The sequence below is a fragment of the Triturus cristatus genome, chromosome 1_1, assembly GCF_964204655.1.
Source record: "Triturus cristatus chromosome 1_1, aTriCri1.1, whole genome shotgun sequence".
In the NCBI taxonomy this organism is placed as follows: domain Eukaryota; kingdom Metazoa; phylum Chordata; class Amphibia; order Caudata; family Salamandridae; genus Triturus; species Triturus cristatus.
In genome coordinates, this window is record NC_140579.1 from 539,520,367 (window position 1) to 539,527,866 (window position 7,500).

General features: G+C 46.4%; 1 pseudogene; it reads right to left on the reverse strand.

Moving 5' to 3' along the window:
• Positions 1-7,500, reverse strand: part of LOC146870565 (28S ribosomal RNA) — a 9,937-nt pseudogene that overhangs the window by 2,136 nt on the left and 301 nt on the right.

The following is a 7,500-nucleotide window of genomic DNA, read 5'->3' on the forward strand; positions in this document are numbered from 1 at the left end:
TACACCTCTATAAAAATTCACATCTATAAAATCCACATCTATACTAATTCTTGTGTCAACTATAAACTATTATGTAACTGTTGAATCACATGTAAATATTAGTGAGTCAACATTTTAGGATAATACGTTTTTTATCAGAGTGACATGTGCGCTGTACGATAGTGTACATCTCAGTGTTTGGCTTGAAATTTAATTGTACATGAATACTTGGCACATTTAAAGAGTGTCCATTAAAGTAGTCAGGCAAACATTCTTCTTGAATGGGAACGACATTTGCAGACCAAGATCAGCCAGAGCAACATCATTACATTGAGGCCAAATACCCCGACATCCTACAATAAAGCCATGAAATTTTACAGTTTTACATTTGGTAAGATCTTTGATTTGCTGTGATAGATCCTGATAGTATTTAACTTTACTCTCATATGCTAATTCAAGGGAATTCTGTGAGTTTTCATAACGAATTGAAACATCAACCACTACAGCAGTACCATTTTTGGTGAACACTACATCTGGTTTTCTTAGTTCACCTTAACTATTTTTAACATGAGGTTCCCTGTATGTCATCCACCCACACCTTTTTACTCTATCGATTAGCAATTCCAACACTTTGTTATGCCTTTTTATCCTTATGTCCTTGGTTTTAGGACATGCACCTGAAATATGTGAAATTGTTTCGCACACATCTTTGCAGTATCTACAAGTAGCAAATGTATGATTTCTTCCCCTAGTGATGGTTTCTCTAGTATACAGAACTTTTGCTCTCAACATCAGCGCAGCTATGTATTGATTTTCTTTTATTTTATTATGTTTGCTGATCCAAAAATTTGAGGTTGGATTACTTGCTAAGTATTTTATACCATCACCTTGGACAGGGAGATATGCCCATTTCTCAAATTCCTCTTTCCTCCAATCATATGTTGCTACCAAATTCAATTCATGACTCAGAAATCTACTGTCTAAAATGTTGAGTTTGTGTGTTTTGATGATGCTATCAATTTTTTCATTGATGACTTCTCCTGCATACATGAATGAATGAGCTATGTACAGATCTGGAGCTTCCCTGAGATACACTAAACTATTGACTTTGTTCAGACCAATTGTCGAACATAACTTTGGTATACTGAGAACCCCCAAAGGATCTTTTCGAATACAGGAGACCATCACATGTGTACGCAGGTAGGTGTAGAAAATGTTTGATATCGTTTTTTATTGTTTGATCCAGAATGTTTAAAGTTTTAGCTTCTGTTCCTGTCATTTCCAGTTTAAATGACAGTTTAGGGATCAAATATTGACACAATATTTCTATTTTCTGTGTGGGCTTAAGTGGTAGATTGTCGAGTTTTTGAGTCCAGTCAACAAGAACCTCATTAATTTTGTTGTTGCTTGAATGGCCGGTGTGTGGATCAAAGTTCAGTCCGAGGTATCTCTCACTTTCTCCTGGATGAATGTTTTCAATATTTTGTTTTTCAAATTGCCATGATTTACAGTTGTTAACCAGGATCTTATCTTTATGGTGACTTAGATAAAATCCATGTGTTTTTTTCACATTAAGTTTTAAGCCTGTTGTTTTACTGAATTTTTCAATGATTTTCAGATTTGTACTCATTCGTTCCCAGGTGTTGCTGAGTACTGCGATGTCATCGGCAAAGGCAAGAGCGGTGATTTGCTTAATGAGATCATCGGAGCCGAATGTGAAGCCCTTCCCGTCTTTCTGAAGATCACAGATCAGAGGATCCATGGCAATGTTAAACCAGTGGGGATAAATAGTCACCTTGCATAACTCCTGATTTTATTGTTTTTTCTGGAGTTGCTTCATTGTTTTTTCCCTTGAAAAATGTTATTGAGTCAGTGTATAAGTCTTTTATTATGTCTCTGATGCATGATGGAACTCTGTGTCTTTCAAGACTCTGTAGAATATGACCATGGCTGACAGAGTCAAAAGCTTTTGAGATATCTATGAACACCACTGCCAACGAGCTTCTGTTCTTCCGTTCCCCTTTTATAATGTTTTGCAGAAGAGTCAGATTTTCGAGACAACCTCTCACCTTCATGAAGCCTTTTTGTCTCGTATTTATTTCAACGAAAAATGTGAGTCTTTTAGTTAATATTTTCGGGAACAACTTCATGAATGCCGTACCGATGGTAATTGGACGCCAATTACTGATTTTTTTGAGTTCGCTAATCGGTACATTCTTCGGTATTAGTATCGACCGGTTCTTTTTAATACTGTCTGGTACTCTTCTCCTCTATAACCAAGACAATAAGATTCTGGGCAGCAGTCTTGGTTGCCTGCTATGCACTTTATATAAGTCATTCAGACCAATCTAATCAGGTCCCACTGATTTCTTTAAATCTGATTAATCGAAGGCTTTAGTTATTTTGAGCAGTGCAATTTCTTTACACAGACTTCCAATTTTCCATTCATCTGTTATCCGATCAATTGGGATCAATTTGGGATTTTTCTTGTTTTCTTTTTCAATTATGTCTTTATAATATTGGAAGATTTCATCAGCACTGGTTTGGCGGGTGGCATCTTCTGCCCCATCAGTGATTATCCTGGCAATTTTCTTTTTTTCTTTTTGAAACATTGCCTGGTATTCTTTGTAGCTGCCCTTTGCTTTTGCATAATTTTTCTTGTGTGTCCGATTGAGCCTTCCATTTTTCTTATCTTTCTTTGGTATCTTGTTTTGTACAGAGGCAGTCTGTTGCTCATCTTGAGCAGAGTTCATAGGCTCATTATTGGGTTTGCTCGTTGGTTCGGTACGATTTGCTGGTACAGGACTTATATCATTGGTGTTTTCTGATATATAAGTCACAATCTCATCCATCGGATTCCATAGCAGCATCGTGATGCTGGATGTTTTTGGTGTACTTCTCGATTTCTGTGATTCTATCATTCAGTTCATCAAAGTTTTTTATTTTTGCCGCTCATTTCCAATTGATAAAGTCTCTGCGCCTTTCTGTTGTTACTTCTACTGCAATCTCTGGTTCATCGCAGGAGTCATTCTCAGAGATATTGGATGCTTGCAGTACATCCTTTGCCGATTTTTTGCTCTTATTTCTTCTATCTCTTCTTTTTTTTCTGCAATTTGTTTACTATTTTTATTGTCAAAATGCGGAACCATCAGCGCATTAATGTTTCTCTTGTTCTCATACACTTTTTCCAATTTTGCTAATAGCAGTATTTCTTCCTGTGACCATAGTTTTGATGGTTTGCTGCTTGCTAGAGCTGCTAGTCTAGCCTCATTTTGCACTCTTGAATGCGCATGCCGAGCATGTTGTGAAACTCCAATCTTTGTTCCAAATCTGAGGTCACAGAAGCTGCACAGGAATGGCAACTCTCCTTTTTGAGGTCTTCCTTTACATTTTGCATAATGGCATGCAATATTGTGGTATTCGGCTTCTTTGTCACATTTTGAACAATATGTTTTGAGATAGAAGCCTTTATGCTTGTTGGAGACATGTTTTCTCAATTGTTTAAAAGTTCCCAATATGTCTCCACACAAGTCACATTTATACTTTTCGTTTGGGTATTTGCAATATGTAACTATTTTTGTGTAGTCACTTTTCTTTGTTATCAATTCTTTGCTGACCTCGTACACATCAGGTAGATTTTCAAAATTGGTTGTACCAATGTCATTCATGGCTGAGGAGGCCACAAACTCATGGTTTCGCTGAGGTCTACTGTTGTGTCTTCTTCTGCTTCGGAGGGTGAACGAAGGACTATAACGTGACCTGAATCGTTGTTGCTTGTTGCATTGTTTGAAGCGGGTGCTGGATTGTCAAATTCGGTGAGGAGGTTAATGATTTCTTGAAAAGACAGCACCTCCGTACACCATCTTAACGGGGTTTTTATTCTCCAGGAACTACCCCATCTGGAATTGTGTTCGTTTGCTTCCCCACTTCTCACTATCACGCTCGCTGCCATGATAGAACCATGTTTGGCCTGTCTCTATAGGCTTCTCAAAACGAAAAGAACTATTGATGGACAGAATGCAGAACAATATCATACATTCACCCCAGTACAGAGATCTGGGCCTAAATCCATCGTTTTTTTGCTCACCATGCCATTCCAGTTTGGACCCAGCCATATGCAAATCAGTCTTGACCCTGTGCCCAATGGGAACAGTCCAGCCTGAACTACCAGGCCAGGTCCTCCCTGGACTGGAAACAAGCATCCTAGGACTGGTTTTAGGGTTTCACCCCTCTTCAGCCAGGATAGCTTGATTCCAGTGGCATGGAGAGCACGGGTCTCACGTCTGAGCATACCCGCCGCACTCGGGGTGACAAATGCAAAAAGAACTATTGATGGACAGAATGCAGAACAATGTCATACATTCACCCCAGTACAGAGATCTGGGCCTAAATCCATTGTTTTTTTGCTCACCATGCCATTCCAGTTTGGACACAGCCATATGCAAATCAGTCTTGACCCTGTGCCCAATGGGAACAGTCCAGCCCGAACTGCCAGGCCTGGTCCTCCCTGGACTGGAAACAAGCATCCTAGGACCGGTTTCGGGGTTTCACCCCTCTTCAGCCAGGATAGCTTGATTCCAGTGGCATGGAGAGCACAGGACTCGCATCTGAGCATACCCATCCCACTCAGGGTGACAAATGCAAAAAGAACTATTGATGGGCATGCTGCAGAACAATGTCATACATTCACCCCAGTACAGAGATCTGGGCCTAAATCCATCGTTCTTTTGCTCACCATGCCATTCCAGTTTGGACCCAGCCATATGCAAATCAGTCTTGACCCTGTGCCCAATGGGAACAGTCCCGCACGAACTGCCAGGCCAGGTCCTCCCTGGACTGGAAACAAGCATCCTAGGATGGGTATTGCGGTTTCACCCCTCTTCAGCCAGGATAGCTTGATTCCAGTGGCATGGAGAGCACAGGACTCACGTCTGAGCATACCCGTCCCACTCGGGGTGACAAATGCAAAAAGAACTATTGATGGACAGAATGCAAAACATGAGGCACAGGGTCAAGAGTGATTTGCATATGGCCAGGTCTAAACTGGAGTGGCATGGTGAGCAAAAGAATGATGGATTTAACCCAGATCTCTTGACTGGGGGAGAATGTTTTGATTTGTTCTGCATTCTGTCCATCAATTGTGTGTCTTTTGTCTATAAACTTCTCTACGCAGAGTCTAGCACTATAGCGGCAGTTACCGGCGAGACTACTGGGAGGTAAAGGCCACTACAACTGAGAATAGGTTAAGAGAGTCATAGTTACTCCCGCCATTTACCCGCGCTCCATTGAATTTCTTCACTTGACATTCAGAGCACTGGGCAGAAATCACATCACGTCAACACCTGCCTCGGGCCTTCGCGATGCTTTGTTTCAATTAAACAGTCGGATTCCCCTAGTCCGCACCAGTTCTAAGTCAGCTGCTAGGTGCCGGCTGAGGCAGAACGCCCGCCCCGCACCCCCGGGGATGGGGCATGGGGAGAGGCGACCACCGCAGCTGGGGCGATCCACAGGAAGGGCCTGGCTCGCGTCCAGAGTCGCCGCCGCCCTGGAGGGAGGCACCTCGTCCAGCCGTGGTGAACGCCCAGACCCGCTTCGCACCCCAGCCCGACCAACCCAGTCCTTAGAGCCAATCCTTATCCCGAAGTTACGGATCTGACTTGCCGACTTCCCATACCTACATTGTTCCAACATGCCAGAGGCTGTTCACCTTGGAGACCTGCTGCGGATATGGGTACGGCCCGGTGCGAGATTTACACCATCTCCCCCGGATTTTCAAGGACCAGCGAGAGCTCACCGGACGCCACCGGAACCGCAACGCTTTCCAAGGCTCAAGGCCCTCTCTTGGGGCGAACCCATTCCAGGGCGCCCTGCCCTTCACAAAGAAAAGAGAACTCTCCCCGGGGCTCCCTCCGGCTTCTCCGGGATCGTTTGCGTTACTGCACTGGACGCCGCGAGGGAGCCCGTCTCCGCCACTCCGGGTTCGGCGATCTGAACCCGAACCCGACTCCCTTTCAATCGGCCGAGGGCAACAGAGGCCATTGCCCGTCCCTTCCGAACCCTTCTCCACCTCGGCCTTCAAAGTTCTCGTTTGAATATTTGCTACTACCACCAAGATCTGCACCTGTGGCGGCTCCACCCGGGCCCTCGCCCTGGGCTTCCGTGTGCACCGCAGCAGCCCTCCTACTCATTGCGGCTTAGCCCCCGCGACTCCCAGAGCCAGCGACGACCGGTATGGGCCTGACGCTCCAGCGCTATCCATTTTCAGGGCTAGTTGATTTGGCAGGTGGGTTGTTATACACTCCTTAGCGGATTCCGACTTCCATGGCCACCGTCCTGCTGTCGATATCAACCAACACCTTTTCTGGGGTCTGATGAGCATTGGCATCGGGCGCCTTAACCCGGCATCCGGTTCATTCCGCAGCACCAGTTCTGCTTACCAAAAGTGGCCCACTAGGCACTCGCATTCCATGCCCGGATCCACACCAGCAAGACGGGCTTCTTACCCATTTAAAGTTTGAGAATAGGTTGAGATCGTTTCGGCTCCAAGACCTCTAATCATTCGCTTTACCAGATAAAACTGGGGGCTCCGAGCGCCAGCTATGCTGAGGGAAACTTCGGAGGGAACCAGCTACTAGATGGTTCGATTATTCTTTCGCCCCTATTCCCAGCTCGGATGACCGATTTGCACGTCAATACCGCTACGGACCTCCACCAGAGTTTCTTCTGGCTTTGCCCTGCCCAGGCATAGTTCACCATCTTTCGGGTCCTATCACGCACGCTCATGCTCCACCTCCCCGACAGAGCGGGCGAGACATGCCGTTGGTGCACCCTCTGCTGTAAGTGCGGCGGGATACCACCTCAGCCGGCGTGCGCCGGCCCTCAACTTCATTGCGCTACAGGGTTTCGATCGTCCCTCCGACTCGCGCATGTGTTAGACTCCTTGGTCCATGTTTCAAGACAGGTCGGGTGGGTAACCAACATCGCCGCAGACCCCTGGTGCCCAACGTGGGCCTCCCCATCCGGTGGCGCAACACGGTCGGAGCACACTGAGAACACCCCCCTTCAACCACCCTGAGGGGTGGCCGGGGGCAGGTACCCGGGGGAAGGTGCGGAGGCGGGAGGGCGCAGAGGTGGTCGAATCTCCCTCGGCCCCGCGGACACGGCGAAGCTGCTGCCAGGGGGGTTGTAACACCCTCCGCCGGAGCGGAGGGCCACCTCCCACCCCGAAGCCTTCCCAGCCGACCCAGTACCGGTCACGGCGCACCGCCGCAGAGGAAATCCACCCTGCAGGGGCCGGGCAGGGCCCGGGTGCCAGTCCCGCAGAAGGGATCCGGAACTCCCAGGCACCGACCTTCCCGCTGTGTTGAATCCTCCGGGTGGACTGCACGGACCCCACCCGTTTACCTCTCGACGGTTTCGCGCCCTCTTGAACTCTCTCTTCAGAGTTCTTTTCAACTTTCCCTTACGGTACTTGTTGGCTATCGGTCTTGCGCCCGTATTTAGCCTTATATGGAGTTTACC